General features: G+C 42.8%; 1 non-coding gene across 1 annotated transcript; it reads right to left on the bottom strand.

The window, feature by feature from the left end:
• Nucleotides 1-16,397: 16,397 nt before the first annotated feature.
• On the bottom strand, nt 16,398-16,501 carry LOC112209062 (U6 spliceosomal RNA). Its single transcript, XR_002943743.1, has one exon. It is a non-coding gene; the product is annotated as a U6 spliceosomal RNA (small nuclear RNA).
• Between the last annotated feature and the right edge of the window lie 222 nt (nt 16,502-16,723).

The raw sequence follows: 16,723 nt of genomic DNA, 5'->3' as shown, positions 1-16,723 counted from the left end.
ACAGATAATGGCAAATGTTGGTGAAGGCCGGGCATGGTGGCAGCCTGTAATTCCAGAACTTAGGGAGGCTGAGGTGGGTAGATCACTTGAGGCCAGGAGTATGAGACCAGCCTGGGCAACATGGTAAAATCCCATCAGTACAGAAAAATATAAAAATTAGCCAGGCATGGTGGCGTACACCTGTAATTTTCAGCTACTCAGGAGGCTGAGATGAGAGAATCACTTGTGCCTGGGAGGTCAAGGCTGCAGTGAACTGTGATGGCATCATTGCACTGCAGCCTGAGAGACAGAGCAAGCCCCTATCTAGAAAAAAAAAAATGTCAGTGAAGATGTGGAGGAACTGGAACCCACACACATTACTGGTGGGAACATAAAATTGTGTAACCATTTTGTTTGGGTATTTCTTTTCTTGTCATTTTAATTGGATTTTTAAAAAATCAAGACAGGGTTTCACTATCTTGCCCAGGCTGGTCTTGAATTCATGGGCTCAAGCCATCCTCCTAGCTGAGCCTCCTGAGTAGCTGGGATTACAGGTGTGAGCCATTGCACCCAACTGGTGTAGCCACGTTAGAAAACAGTCTGGCAGTTTCTCAAAAGGCTAAATGTACAGTCATCCTATGATGCAACAATTTCACTCCTAGGCATATATCCCAGAAAAATAAAAATATATGTCCACACAAAAACTTGTACAACAATCTTCATAGCAGCATTATTCATAATGACCAATACATGGAATACATGGAAACAACCCAAATATCCACCAACTGATGAACAGATAAACAAAATGCAGTGTGTCTCTACCATGGAATACTGCCATAGAAGGAATGAAATATTGATACACACTATGACATAAAGGAACTTTGAAAACACTGTGCTAAGAGGGAAAAAAAGCCACAAAAGATCACATATTGTACAATTCTATTTGTCCAGATTAGGCAAATCTATAGTGACAAAAAAATTAATCAATGGTTGCCTAAGGCTGGGGGCGAAGGTAGGTGGGGAGAGTAGGAGGTAGTGGCTAAGGGGTATGGATTTCTCTATAGGGTAATGAAGGGTTCTAAAAGTGACTGTGGTGATCGATGCACAGCTCTGTGAATATTCTAAAACCTACTGGATTGCAGATTTCAATAAATAAAGTGAATGGTATGTGAATATTTTAATAAAGCTATTATTTAAAATAATAATAATAGGGGGCTGGGCACAGGTGATCATGCCTGCCTGTAATCCCAGCACTTTGGGAGGCTGAGGCAGGAGGATCACTTGAGGTCAGGAGTTTTGAGCCCAGTCGGAGCAACGTGGCAAGATCCCGTCTCTATGACAAAAAATTAGCTGGACATGGTGGCACATGTCTGTAGTCCCAGCTACTTGGGAGACTGAAGTGAGAGAACCGCTTGAGCCCAGGAGTTTGAGGCTACAGTGAACCATGATCATGTCACTGTACTGCAGCCTGAGCAACAGAGCAAGATGCTGTCTCTGAAAAGGAAAGAAAACAAATGCAAGTTTTTATCACTTTGTGAGTGTAGCCAAGTTGGAGGAGAAATAGACAATAATAAAAGAGCACTGAATAATGACGGTGAGTGGCTGGTTGGGCTCAGTTGCTAGCTAAATGGCTTCTAAAAAATTCAATAAAGTTACAGCTCTGGGGACAGTCATGTAGTCAAAGAATGAACACGAAATTCATTACAATTGCCCATGGTCTTTATTTACATGCCTTCTAGTGAAAAATTCCTAAGTGCCTAAACAGCAAGTCTGCAATGATAGCAGCTGTTTATTAAAGACTACAAAAAAGAAATGGAGGCCGGGCATGGTTGCTCACATCTGTACTCCTTGAATTTTGGGAGGCTGAGGCAGGCAGATTGCCTGAGATCAGGAGCTCCAGAGAAGCCTGGCCAACATGGTGAAACCCCATCTCTACTAAAAATACAAAACTTAGCTGGGTATGGTGGCGGGTGCCTGTAATCCCAGCTACTCGGGAGGCTGAGGCAGGAGAATGGCTTGAACCCAGAAGGTGAAGGTTGCAGTGAGCCAAAATCGCACCATTGCACTCCAGCCTGGGTGACAAGAGAAAGACTCTTATCTTAAAAAAAAAAAAAGAAAAAAAAGAAATGGCATCTTCTTCAAGAATTACATCATGTTTCATGATAAAGAAGCTCTAATTTTGCATTTGTTCAAGTATTGATGATATTTACCCAATATGACACCCATCTTGGATAAAATGCAAACAACACAATTTCATTTTCTCATTAACAAAACCGATTAAGTAGTCTAATATAAATTCTGATCTTATTAAAAACTGATCAGATTTTAAAAATTATGGAATTATGGAGCCAATAAGATGTTACAACCTGTACCAAGGGGAATTCCAAAATCCACACATATCTGAGACCATCAAGTATGATGAAATATATTTGATTACTATATTGAAAAATAAACTGATTACATAGCCAACAATTGGACAGGGGTCTCCTCATCCACAGCCACACAAACCCGATCATGCAGCTATATGGTTACAAGGCCTACATAGCCTAGAAGGGACTGGTCTGACTTGAGATTTCATTTGTATTTGTATTTTGAGACAGGGTCCCACTCTGTCACCCAGGATGGAGTGCAGTGGTATAATCATAGCTCACTGCAACCTTGACCAACTGGGCTCAAGAGATGCTCCTGCCTCAGCTGCCCCCATACCTGGGAATACAGGAAAGTACCACCATGTCAGGCATTTTTTTCATTTTTCTAGAGAGAGAAGACTTGCTATGTTGCCCAAGCTGGCCTCAAACTCCTAGAATCAAGAGATCTGCCCATCTCAGCCACATGAGTAACTGGGGCCATAGGTACATACCATCATGCCTGGCTATATTTATTTTATTTTATTAAATTTATTTTTTTTATTTTTGTAGAGAGGAGGTCTTGCTGTGTTGCCCAGGCTGCTCTCAAACTCATGGCCTTAAAACATACTCCCATCTCTGCCTCTCAAACTGTTGGAACTATAGGTGTGAGCCACTGTACCTGGCCTGACTTGAGATTTCTTTTATCTAGCATCCTTTACTTGGTAGGATTGGGAAAGGCAGTAGTGTTTTTTAAAATTACTTAATAATTCAATCAGAATCAAACTCAACCTTGACCACTGCCTTCTCTCACAGCTCACATCCAGTCTGTCAGGAAATCCTACTGACTGACTTCAACATGTATCCAGGCTCTAACCATCTCTCACCACCACCGTGAACCCGGTCAGGATCACTATCATCTCCCACCGGGATGTTGCCACAGCTTGGCCCCCATGCTTCTACCCAAATCTTCCCATAGTCTTTCTCAACTTGGCAGCCAGGTCGTGCTTTTAAATCAGGAGACAGATCATGTCGCCTCTCTGCTCAGAAGCCCTCGGTGGTTCCCATTTTAGTCAGAGTAAAAGCCAAAGCCCCAGCAATAGCGTCCCAGGGCTTACACGATCTGTACCGATCCCAGCCCAGCAACTCCCTGGCTTCCTCGCTGACTTCGCTCCCTCTATCTCTTTGCTCCACTGGCCTCCTTCCAGAGCCTCAGACACACCAGAGAGTTTCCTCCTAATGCCTTTATCCTGTTGACTCAGCCTACAATGCTCTTCCCTCAGCACCTTGGCCAGCTCCATCACCTGCTTCAAACTTTTGCTCAATATTCACTTATGAGGCCAACCCTGATCACTCTACTTAACACTGCCATCTGTCCCCATTCCCACCATGCTCATTTCTTTCTTTCTTTTTGAAACAAGGTCTTGCTTTATTGCCCAGGCTGGAGTACACTGGTGCAATCACAGCTCACAGCAACTTCAACCTCCCAGGCTTAAACAATCCTCCCGCCTCAGCCACCCTAGGAACTGAGACTACAGCTGCATGCCACAACACATGGCTTTTTTTTTTTTTTTTTTTTTTTTGAGAAGGAGTCTCGGTCGCCCAGGCTGAAGTGTAAGGGTGCGATCTTGGCTCACTGCAATGTCTGCCTTTTGGGTTCAAGTGATTCTCTGCCTCCCGAGTAGCTGGGATTACAGGCACCCACCACCACACCTGGCTAATGTTTGTATTTTTAGTAGAGATGGGGTTTCACCATCTTGGCTAGGCTGGTCTTGAACTTCTGACCTCGTGATCCACCCTCCTCGGCCTCCCAAAGTGCTGGGATTACAGGCGTGAGCCACCGTGCCTGGCCTTTAAAAAAATTTTTTTTAGACATGAGGTCTCATTATGCTGCCCAGGCTGGTCTTAAGCTCCTGGGCTTAAGCGATCCTCCCACCTCAGCCTCCTAAAGTTCTGGGATTACAGGCGTGAGCAACTGTAACATGAGGTCCCAGCTTCATGTTCATTTTTTGTTGTTGCTACAACAAAGTACCCTACATTTAGTGGCATCAAACACCACAAATCTACCATCTTACAGTTCTGGGGGCCAGAAGCCCAACTAGGTCTATTAAGGCTAAAGTCAAGGTGTCAGAGGGGCTGCATTCCTTCTGGGGGAGGCTCTAGACAGAATGTGCTCCTTTGCCTTTTCCAGCTTCTACAAGCCACCCCCATTCCTTGACTTACCTCGTGACTCCATATTCAAGGCCAGAAGTGCAGCATCTTCAAATCTCCCTCTCTGACCTCTTCTTCCATTACCACATCACTTTCTCTAATTCTGACTATCCTACCTCCTTCTCTTATAAAGATCCTTGTGATTGGTGGGTATGGGGGCTCCCATCTGTAATCCCAACATTTTGGGAGGCCAAAGAGGAAGGATTGCTTGAGGCCAAGAGTTAGAGATCAGCCTGGGGAAAATAGGAAGACCCTGCCTTTACAAAATTAAAATTAAAATCAGCTGGACATGGTGATGCATGCCTGTAGTTCCAGCTACTGGAGAGGCTAAGGTGGGAGGATTGCTTTAGCCTAGGAGGTCAAGGCTGCAGTGAGCTATGATCACATCACTGCACTCCAGCCTCAGTGGCAGAGTGTGAGACTCTGTCTCCAATATAAGAAAAGAAATATACATTTGGTCTCTGCCCCTGGTTCCTGGCATAGCGCTTCCAAAGCTCTTATAAAGCCCTTCGTGACAGAGGTAATAGGAGCATTTTCTGTTTTGATATTTAGTCTTAGTCCCAGGTTCCTGACACAAGGGCCTCTAAGGTCTTTCAGATCTGCAGCATGGTAAGAATGCATGTGGGATGCTGTTGCGCTAACAGGGTGGCTGCAAGCTCCTAGACTGCTTCAGGAGGAGGGCTAGCTGCCAGAGAAAGCAACCACAATTTTTTTTTAAAACGGAGTTTGGCTCTTGTAGCCCAGGCTGGAGTGCATTGGCACAATCTCAGCTCACTACAACCTCCACCTCCTGGGTTCAAGCAATTCTCCTGCCTCGGCCTCCCAAGTAGCTGGAATTATAGGGATGTGCCACAATGCCTAGCTAACTGTTGTTATTTTTAGTAGAAACGGGGTTTCACCATGTTGGTCAGGCTGGTCTCAAACTCTTGACCTCAAGTGGTCCATGTGCCTCAGCCTTCCAAACTGCTAGGATTACAGGAGTGAGCCACTGCACGTGGCCCCAACCACATTTTTTGAGGCTTGGAACTTTCAGCCTCACCTGCTGAACTCCAGGAGGTAAAAGGAACTGGAGATTGACTTAACTACCAATGGCCAATGATTTTATCAATCATGCCTCCATAAACACCCAAACAGCAGGGTTTGGAGAGCTTCTGTGTTGCTAAACACAAGGAGGTCCTGGGAGGGTAGTGTGCCCAACAGAGGACATGGAAGCTCTGTGCCCCTCCCCACTTGTGCATCTCTTTCATTGGCTGTTCCTGAGATGGAGCCATTACATTGAGCCAGTAATAGAAAATAAGGTGGCCAGATGCGCTGGCTCATGCCCGTAATCCCAGCACTTTGGGAGGCAGAGATGGGCGGAATCACTTGAGCCTAGGAATTTGAGACCAACCTGGGCAACATAAAAAGACCCCATCTATACAAAAAATAAAAGAAATTAGCCAAATGTGGTGGTGGGAACCCTGTAATTCCAGCTACTTGAGAGGCTGAAGCAGGAGAATCACTTGAGCCCTGGAGGTTGAGGCTTCAATGAGCTATGATTGCAGCACTGCACACCAGCTTGGACAACAGAGCGAGGCCCTGTCTCTTAAAAAGAAAAGAAAAAAAACCTGTTTTTCTAAGTTCTGTGAGTTGTTCTAGTAAATAATTAAACTCAAGAAGAGGGTCATGGGAAACCCTGATTTCTAACTGGTTGGTCAAAATACAGGTGACAACCTAGGACTTGCAACTGGCATCTGAAGTGAGGGTGGTCTTGTGGGACTGAGCCCCTAACCTGTGGGTTCTGTGCTAACTCTAGGTAGTGTCAGAATGGAATTGTGGGATACGCATTGGTATCCAGAGAGTTGGAGAACTGGTGTAGAAACTCTGCACACAAATTTGGTCAGAAGTCTGTGAGTAGAGAGAAACGTGTTGCAGGAAGTCAGGGACCCCAAACGGAGGGACCGGCTGAAGCCACGGCAGAAGAACATAAATTGTGAAGATTTCATGGACATGTATTAGTTCCCCAAATTAATACTTCTATAATTTCTTAGGCCTGTCTTTACTGCAATCTCCAAACATAAATTGTGAAGATTTCATGGACACTTATCACTTCCCCAATCAATACCCTTGTGATTTCCTATGCCTGTCTTTACTTTAATCTCTTAATCCGGTCATCTTCGTAAGCTGACGATGAATGTCCCCGCAGGACCCTGTGATAATTGCGTTAACTGCACAAGTTGTTTAAACAATATGAAACCTGGGCACCTTGAAAAAAGAACAGGATAACAGCAATTTCAGGGAACAAGGGAGATAACCTTAAACTCTGGCTGCCTGTGGGCCGGGTGGAACAGAGCCATATTTCTCTTCTTTCAAAAGCAAATAGGAGAAATATTGCTGAATTCTTTTTCTCAGCAAAGAACATCCCTGAGAAAGAGAATGCATCCCTAAGGGGAGGCCTCTGAAATGGCCGCTTTGGGGATGGCTGTCTTTTACAGTCATAGATAAGGGATGAAATAAGCCCTGGGTTCGCGTGGCGCCCCCAGGCTTATCAGGACAAGGAAATTCCCGCCTAATAAATTTTGGTCAGATGTCTGCTCTCAAACCCTTTCTCCTGATAAGATGTTATCAATGACAATGCGTGCCCGAAACTTCATTAGCAATTTTAATTTCGCCCCGGTCCTGTGGTCCTGTGATCTTGCCCTGCCTCCATTTGCCTTGTGATATTTTATTACCTTGTGAAGCATGTGATCTCTGTGACCCACACCCTATTCGTACACTCCCTCACCTTTTGAAAATCACTAATAAAAACTTGTTGGTTTTGCAGCTTGGGGGGCATCACGGAACCTGCCGACATGTGATGTCTCCCCTGGACATCCAGCTTTAAAATTTCTCTCTTTTGTACTCTTTCCCTTTATTTCTCAGACTGGCTGACACTCAGGGAAAATAGAAAAGAACCTACATGAAATATCAGGGGTGAATTTCCCCCGATATCACACGGGCTCTTCTCTCACCTGTCTACCTGCTTAATAGGAGAGGCAATGCATGGTGCTCATGAACGAGGCAAGCATTAAAGTCAGACCAGACTAACATTTGACTCAGTCCTAATATTCAGGTGAGCTTGGGCAAATCGCTCATTAACCCCAAGTCTTCATCATTTTGTGCATATAATGGGGATAACTGTGGCACCCACCTGTTTTTGTGAGAATCAATGAGATATTATGCTTGATGTTATTGTGATCATGATACTATCTGACAAGGGCAGTGATGCATGATAACGTCAAAAAATTAGAAACTGTAATGAGGTCTCTTGGGCAAAATTCCATACAAGCAAATTACTGTCTCTACAAAGCATTTCTGCCACACGTAATTCACCATTCCCTGAACAAAATGTGCCATCTTCATTGTTCAGGTCTGTATAGTGCTGGTTTCCCTGCCTGGGCAGCTCACTCCATCCCATCCCAGCCCAATCCCCATCCCTCCACCTCCCCCTTCCCTCCCCACTCTCATACAACTCTTCCTTATCTTACAGGACTTGGCTTCAATGTCACCTTAACTGGAAGCTTCTCTCCCTCTCCAGAAGAGCTTCCGATTGCACTTGATGCATGCACTATTATTTGATCATTTTTGAGTTACAGTCCAAGTCTTTTTGTACCTGAATAACATGTTGCCCAGTCAGTTTCTCTTCCTGGATTCAGAAGTCTTTCATGGTAGGTCCAGCTAGAAGTGACAAAAAGACATTTAAAAAAAAAAAAAGAGGGATGACACAGAAAGACATCAGCACTTAAAAGTTATAAACGATATGTGAAAAACAAAATTTAAGGGCTTCTAGGAGAAATGTAGGAGGGAAGGTGTTACTGGGAAATATGATAGAAGGTTAATTTTTATTTTATTTTTAGAGAAAGGGTCTTGCTCTATCACCTAGGCTGGACTGCAGTGGTGCAATCACAGTTAACTGCAGCCTCAACCTCCAGGGCTTGAGCAATATTCCCATCTAATTTTTATTTTGTTTAAGAAATGCAGAGGAGGAGCCAAGATGGCCGAATAGGAACAGCTCCGGTCTACAGCTCCCAGCATGAGCGATGCAGAAGACGGGTGATTTCTGCATTTCCATCTGAGGTACCGGGTTCATCTCACTAGGGAGTGCCAGACAGTGGGCGCAGGCCAGTGGGTGCGTGCACCGTGCGCGAGCCGAAGCAGGGCGAGGCATTGCCTCACCTGGGAAGCGCAAGGGGTCAGGGAGTTCCCTTTCCGAGTAAAAGAAAGGGGTGACGGACGCACCTGGAAAATCGGGTCACTCCCACCCGAATATTGCGCTTTTCAGACCGGCTTAAAAAATGGCGCACCACGAGACTATATCCCACACCTGGCTTGGAGGGTCCTACGCCCACGGAATCTCGCTGATTGCTAGCACAGCAGTCTGAGATCAAACTGCAAGGCGGCAGTGAGGCTGGGGGAGGGGCGCCCGCCATTGCCCAGGCTTGCTTAGGTAAACAAAGCAGCCGGGAAGCTCGAACTGGGTGGAGCCCACCACAGCTCAAGGAGGCCTGCCTGCCTCTGTAGGCTCCACCTCTGGGGGCAGGGCACAGACAAACAAAAAGACAGCAGTAACCTCTGCAGACTTAAATGTCCCTGTCTGACAGCTTTGAAGAGAGCAGTGGTTCTCCCAGCACACAGCTGGAGATCTGAGAATGGGCAGACTGCCTCCTCAAGTGGGTCCCTGACCCCTGACCCCCGAGCAGCCTAACTGGGAGGCACCCCCCAGCAGGGGCACACTGACACCTCACACGGCAGGGTACTCCAACAGACCTGCAGCTGAAGGTCCTGTCTGTTAGAAGGAAAACTAACAAACAGAAAGGACATCCACACCAAAAACCCATCTGTACATCACCATCATCAAAGACCAAAAGTAGATAAAACCACAAAGATGGGGAAAAAACAGAACAGAAAAACTGGAAACTCTAAAACGCAGAGCGCCTCTCCTCCTCCAAAGGAACGCAGTTCCTCACCAGCAACGGAACAAAGCTGGATGGAGAATGATTTTGACGAGCTGAGAGAAGAAGGCTTCAGACGATCAAATTACTCTGAGCTACGGGAGGACATTCAAACCAAAGGCAAAGAAGTTGAAAACTTTGAAAAAAATTTAGAAGAATGTATAACTAGAATAACCAATACAGAGAAGTGCTTAAAGGAGCTGATGGAGCTGAAAACCAAGGCTCGAGAACTACGTGAAGAATGCAGAAGCCTCAGGAGCCGATGCGATCAACTGGAAGAAAGGGTATCAGCAATGGAAGATGAAATGAATGAAATGAAGTGAGAAGGGAAGTTTAGAGAAAAAAGAATAAAAAGAAATGAGCAAAGCCTCCAGGAAATATGGGACTATGTGAAAAGACCAAATCTACGTCTGATTGGTGTACCTGAAAGTGATGTGGAGAATGGAACCAAGTTGGAAAACACTCTGCAGGATATTATCCAGGAGAACTTCCCCAATCTAGCAAGGCAGGCCAACGTTCAGATTCAGGAAATACAGAGAACACCACAAAGATACTCCTCCAGAAGAGCAACTCCAAGACACATAATTGTCAGATTCACCAAACTTGAAATGAAGGAAAAAATGTTAACGGCAGCCAGAGAGAAAGGTCGGGTTACTCTCAAAGGGAAGCCCATCAGACTAACAGCGGATCTCTCGGCAGAAACCCTACAAGCCAGAAGAGAGTGGGGGCCAATACTCAACATTCTTAAAGAAAAGAATTTTCAACCCAGAATTTCATATCCAGCCAAACTAAGCTTCATAAGTGAAGGAGAAATAAAATACTTTACAGACAAGCAAATGCTGACCGATTTTGTCACCACCAGGCCTGCCCTAAAAGAGCTCCTGAAGGAAGTGCTAAACATGGAAAGGAACAACTGGTACCAGCCGCTGCAAAATCATGCCAAAATGTAAAGACCATTGAGACTAGGAAGAAACTCCATCAACTAACGAGCAAAATCACCAGCTAACATCATAATGACAGGATCAAATTCACACATAACAATATTAACTTTAAATGTAAATGGACTAAATTCTCCAATTAAAAGACACAGACTGGCAAGTTGGATAAAGAGTCAAGACCCATCAGTGTGCTGTATTCAGGAAACCCATCTCACGTGCAGAGACACACATAGGCTCAAAATAAAAGGATGCAGGAAGATCTACCAAGCAAATGGAAAACAAAAAAAGGCAGGGGTTGCAATCCTAGTCTCTGATAAAACAGACTTTAAACCAACAAAGATCAAAAGAGACAAAGAAGGCCATTACATAATGGTAAAGGGATCAATTCAACAAGAGGAGCTAACTATCCTAAATATATATGCACCCAATACAGGAGCACCCAGATTCATAAAGCAAGTCCTGAGTGACCTACAAAGAGACTTAGACTCCCACACATTAATAATGGGAGACTTTAACACCCCACTGTCAACATTAGACAGATCAACGAGACAGAAAGTCAACAAGGATACCCAGGAATTGAACTCAGCTCTGCACCAAGCGGACCTAATAGACATCTACAGAACTCTCCACCCCAAATCAATAGAATATACATTTTTTTCAGCACCACACCACACCTATTCCAAAATTGACCACATAGTTGAAAGTAAAGCTCTCCTCAGCAAATGTAAAAGAACAGAAATTATAACAAACTATCTCTCAGACCACAGTGCAATCAAACTAGAACTCAGGATTAAGAATCTCACTCAAAGCCGCTCAACTACATGGAAACTGAACAACCTGCTCCTGAATGACTACTGGGTACATAACGAAATGAAGGCAGAAATAAAGATGTTCTTTGAAACCAACGAGAAAAAAGACACAACATACCAGAATCTCTGGGACGCATTCAAAGCAGTGTGTAGAGGGAAATTTATAGCACTAAATGCCCACAAGAGAAAGCAGGAAAGATCCAAAATTGACACCCTAACATCACAATTAAAAGAACTAGAAAAGCAAGAGCAAACACATTCAAAAGCTAGCAGAAGGCAAGAAATAACTAAAATCAGAGCAGAACTGAAGGAAATAGAGACACAAAAAACCCTTCAAAAAATCAATGAATCCAGGAGCTGGTTTTTTGAAAAGAACAACAAAATTGATAGACCGCTAGCAAGACTAATAAAGAAAAAAAGAGAGAAGAATCAAATAGACACAATAAAAAATGATAAAGGGGATATCACCACCGATCCCACAGAAATACAAACTACCATCAGAGAATACTACAAACACCTCTATGCAAATAAACTAGAAAATCTAGAAGAAATGGATACATTCCTCGACACATACACTCTCCCAAGACTAAACCAGGAAGAAGTTGAATCTCTGAATAGACCAATAACAGGAGCTGAAATTGTGGCAATAATCAATAGTTTACCAACCAAAAAGAGTCCAGGACCAGATGGATTCACAGCTGAATTCTACCAGAGGTACAAGGAGGAACTGGTACCATTCCTTCTGAAACTATTCCAATCAATAGAAAAAGAGGGAATCCTCCCTAACTCATTTTATGAGGCCAGCATCATTCTGATACCAAAGCCGGGCAGAGACACAACCAAAAAAGAGAATTTTAAACCAATATCCTTGATGAACATTGATGCAAAAATCCTCAATAAAATACTGGCAAACCGAATCCAGCAGCACATCAAAAAGCTTATCCACCATGATCAAGTGGGCTTCATCCCTGGGATGCAAGGCTGGTTCAATATACGCAAATCAATAAATGTAATCCAGCATATAAACAGAGCCAAAGACAAAAACCACATGATTATCTCAATAGATGCAGAAAAAGCCTTTGACAAAATTCAACAACCCTTCATGCTAAAAACTCTCAATAAATTAGGTATTGATGGGATGTATTTCAAAATAATAAGAGCTATCTATGACAAACCCACAGCCAATATCATACTGAATGGGCAAAAACTGGAAGCATTCCCTTTGAAAACTGGCACAAGACAGGGATGCCCTCTCTCACCGCTCCTATTCAACATAGTGTTGGAAGTTCTGGCCAGGGCAATCAGGCAGGAGAAGGAAATAAAGGGTATTCAATTAGGAAAAGAGGAAGTCAAATTGTCCCTGTTTGCAGACGACATGATTGTTTATCTAGAAAACCCCATCATCTCAGCCCAAAATCTCCTTAAGCTGATAAGCAACTTCAGCAAAGTCTCAGGATACAAAATCAATGTACAAAAATCACAAGCATTGCTATACACCAACAACAGACAATCAGAGAGCCAAATCATGAGTGAACTCCCATTCACAATTGCTTCAAAGAGAATAAAATACCTAGGAATCCAACTTACAAGGGATGTGAAGGACCTCTTCAAGGAGAACTACAAACCACTGCTCAAGGAAATAAAAGAGGATACAAACAAATGGAAGAACATTACATGCTCATGGGTAGGAAGAATCAATATCGTGAAAATGGCCATACTGCCCAAGGTAATTTACAGATTCAATGCTATCCCCATCAAGCTACCAATGACTTTCTTCACAGAATTGGAAAAAACTACTTGAAAGTTCATATGGAACCAAAAAAGAGCCCGCATCGCCAAGTCAATCCTAAGCCAAAAGAACAAAGCTGGAGGCATCACACTACCTGACTTCAAACTATACTACAAGGCTACAGTAACCAAAACAGCATGGTACTGGTACCAAAACAGAGATATAGATCAATGGAACAGAACAGAGCCCTCAGAAATAACGCCGCTTACCTACAACTATCTGATCTTTGACAAACCTGAGAAAAACAAGCAATGGGGAAAGGATTCCCTATTTAATAAATGGTGCTGGGAAAACTGGCTAGCCATATGTAGAAAGCTGAAACTGGATCCCTTCCTTACACCTTATACAAAAATCAATTCAAGATGGATTAAAGATTTAAACGTTAGACCTAAAACCATAAAAACCCTAGAAGAAAACCTAGGCATTACCATTCAGGACATAGGCGTAGGCAAGGACTTCATGTCTAAAACACCAAAAGCAATGGCAACAAAAGCCAAAATTGACAAATGGGATCTAATTAAACTAAAGAGCTTCTGCACAGCAAAAGAAACTACCATCAGAGTGAACAGGCAACCTACAACATGGGAGAAAATTTTCGCAACCTACTCATCTGACAAAGGGCTAATATCCAGAATCTACAATGAACTCAAACAAATTTACAAGAAAAAAACAAACAACCCCATCAAAAAGTGGGCGAAGGACATGAACAGACACTTCTCAAAAGAAGACATTTATGCAGCCAAAAAACACATGAAAAAATGCTCATCATCACTGGCCATCAGAGAAATGCAAATCAAAACCACTATGAGATATCATCTCACATCAGTTAGAATGGCAATCATTAAAAAGTCAGGAAACAACAGGTGCTGGAGAGGATGTGGAGAAATAGGAACACTTTTACACTGTTGGTGGGACTGTAAACTAGTTCGACCATTGTGGAAGTCAGTGTGGCGATTCCTCAGGGATCTAGAACTAGAAATCCCATTTGACCCAGCCATCCCATTACTGGGTATATACCCAAATGACTATAAATCATGCTGCTATAAAGACACATGTACACGTATGTTTATTGCGGCATTATTCACAATAGCAAAGACTTGGAACCAACCCAAATGTCCAACAATGATAGACTGGATTAAGAAAATGTGGCACATATACACCATGAAATACTATGCAGCCATAAAAAATGATGAGTTCATGTCCTTTGTAGGGACATGGATGAAATTGGAAACCATCATTCTCAGTAAACTATCGCAAGAACAAAAAACCAAACACCGCATATTCTCACTCATAGGTGGGAATTGAACAATGAGATCACATGGACACAGGAAGGGGAATATCACACTCTGGGGACTGTGGTGGGGAGGGGGGAGGGGGGAGGAATAGCATTGGGAGATATACCTAATGCTAGATGACGAGTTAGTAGGTGCAGCGCACCAGCATGGCACATGTATACATATGTAACTAGCCTGCACAATGTTCACATGTACCCTAAAACTTAAAGTATAATTAAAAAAAAAAAAGGAAATAAATAAATAAATAAATAAAATAAAATAAAATAAAATAAATGCAGTCTTGCTCTTAGCAAAGCTAAAGTGCAATGGTGTGATCATAGCTTACTGCAGCCTCAACCTTCTAGACTCAAGTGATCCTCCAGGCTTAGCCTCCCCAGTAGCTCGGACTACAGGTGTGCACTGCAATGTGTAGCTCATTTTTTTTTTAAATTTTTAGTAGAGACAAAGTGTCACTATGTTGACCAGGTTGGTGGTGATCTCCTACACTCAGGCAGTTCTCTCACCTCAGCCTTCCAAAATGCTGGGATTACAGGTGTGAGCTGCCACACCTGGCTGAGGGGGTTAATTTTTAATTATATAAAGAGCTCAAAGCAAATATTAGAAGGAGCCTAAATGCCTCCAGCAGTTGACTGGTACTGGTAAATTGTGATACATCCATATAATAAAATATTATGCAACCATGAAAAGGATTAAGATAGATCAATAGGTATTGGCACAAATGTCCACGAAATATGAAAATATGAAGTGATGTTCAATCACCATGTACGTATCTTGAAGGATATGGCCCATTTTCTCAACTGCAATTATTTCCTGAGATAAGATTATGGGTCTAAAGAGTGAAGGACATTTTTCACTTATTTAAAAGTATTTATTATTTTTATAATTTAATAAAAGATTAAACAGATCACTGAATTAGTAAAATACAAAGTAACTCTATAAATAAATGGAAAAGACACAGATACCCCAGGCATGGTGGCTCATGCTTATAATACCAGTACTTTGGGAGGGGGTGGTGGGGGGATTGCTTGAGGCCAGGAGTTCCAGACCAGCCTAAGAAACAAAGCAAGACCTCCTCTCTAGTAAAAATTAAAAAATAAAAATAATTGGCCAGGCATAGTGGCATGTGCCTATAGTCCCAACTACTGAGGTGGAAGGATCACCTGAGCCTAGGAGGTCAAGGCTGCAGTGAGTTGAGACTGTGCCACTACACTGAAACCTAGGAGACAGAGCGAGACTTCATCTCAAAAAAAAAAAAAGGACAATAAAGAAATAAAGCTAATAAGCTAACATAAGGAAAGATAAAATATGTGACAAATAGGCTGGGCACATGGCTCACAGCTGTAATCAAGCACTTTGGGAGGCCAAGGCGGGTAGATCACGAGATCAGGAGTTTGAGACCAGCCTGATCAACATGGTGAAACCACGTTTCTACTAAAAATACAAAAATTAGCCAGGCATGGTGGCATGTGCCTGTAATCCCAGCTACTCAGGAGGCTGAGGCAGGAGAATCGCTTGAACCTGGGAGGCACAGGTTGCAGTGAGCCGAGATCGTGCCATTGCACTCCAGCCTAGTCGACAGAGTGAGACTGCGTCTCAAAAAAGAAAAAAGAATGGGTGACAAAGTAATAATATGAGGTCTTTCATTTATCACACAGAAAATAACTTGTTAAATTACAATACCTGTGTGGGCGAAGGTGCAGTGAAATGGCCATTTTCTTGTAGTATTAGTGGTGTTTAAAATGTATATAAGCCTTCCAGCATAAAGCTGGGAAATTTTTTTTAAGTCATACAGACAGTGACTCATTATACTGCCTCCTCCAACTCCTGGCCTCAAGCAATCCTCCCACCTCAGCCTCCCAAAGTGCTGGAATTACAGGCTGACAGCCACCATGCCTGAAAGCTTTGCAATTTACATCGAGGGTAATAAGAATGCTCATGCCCTGTGACTCACAGTAATCTCACTTCTGGAAATTTCACCTTTGGATATAATTCAACCTAAACAAAAGGACATATGCACAAACACAGTGAAAATCTGGGAGTAATTTTTTTCTCTTTTTTTAAAAAAATATGGAATGCTTCACAAATTTGCATGTCATTCTTTCACAGAGGCCGTGCCAATCTCTCTATTGTTCCAACTTAAGTATGTGTGCTACTGAGGCAAGCATGAGTAATTTAAGATAGAGTGGTTAAGTGAAATAAGGAAGAATTATGGAGAATTTAAAAATCTATGCTATTTATAGGCATCTAGTAACAGCTCAGTAAATATTAGCTGCTACTATTATTATTTTTATGGTAATTTCACTCAATTAAAAACTGTCATTAAAAATTACCATTGTCATGGAACGTAATGTCTCCTACTGTATAATTGTAAAAACAGATACAATTTG

This window comes from Pan troglodytes, chromosome 6, assembly GCF_028858775.2.
Source record: "Pan troglodytes isolate AG18354 chromosome 6, NHGRI_mPanTro3-v2.0_pri, whole genome shotgun sequence".
In the NCBI taxonomy this organism is placed as follows: domain Eukaryota; kingdom Metazoa; phylum Chordata; class Mammalia; order Primates; family Hominidae; genus Pan; species Pan troglodytes.
Note: the sequence above shows the minus strand (reverse complement) of the source record. Positions and strands in the feature narration are given on the sequence as shown.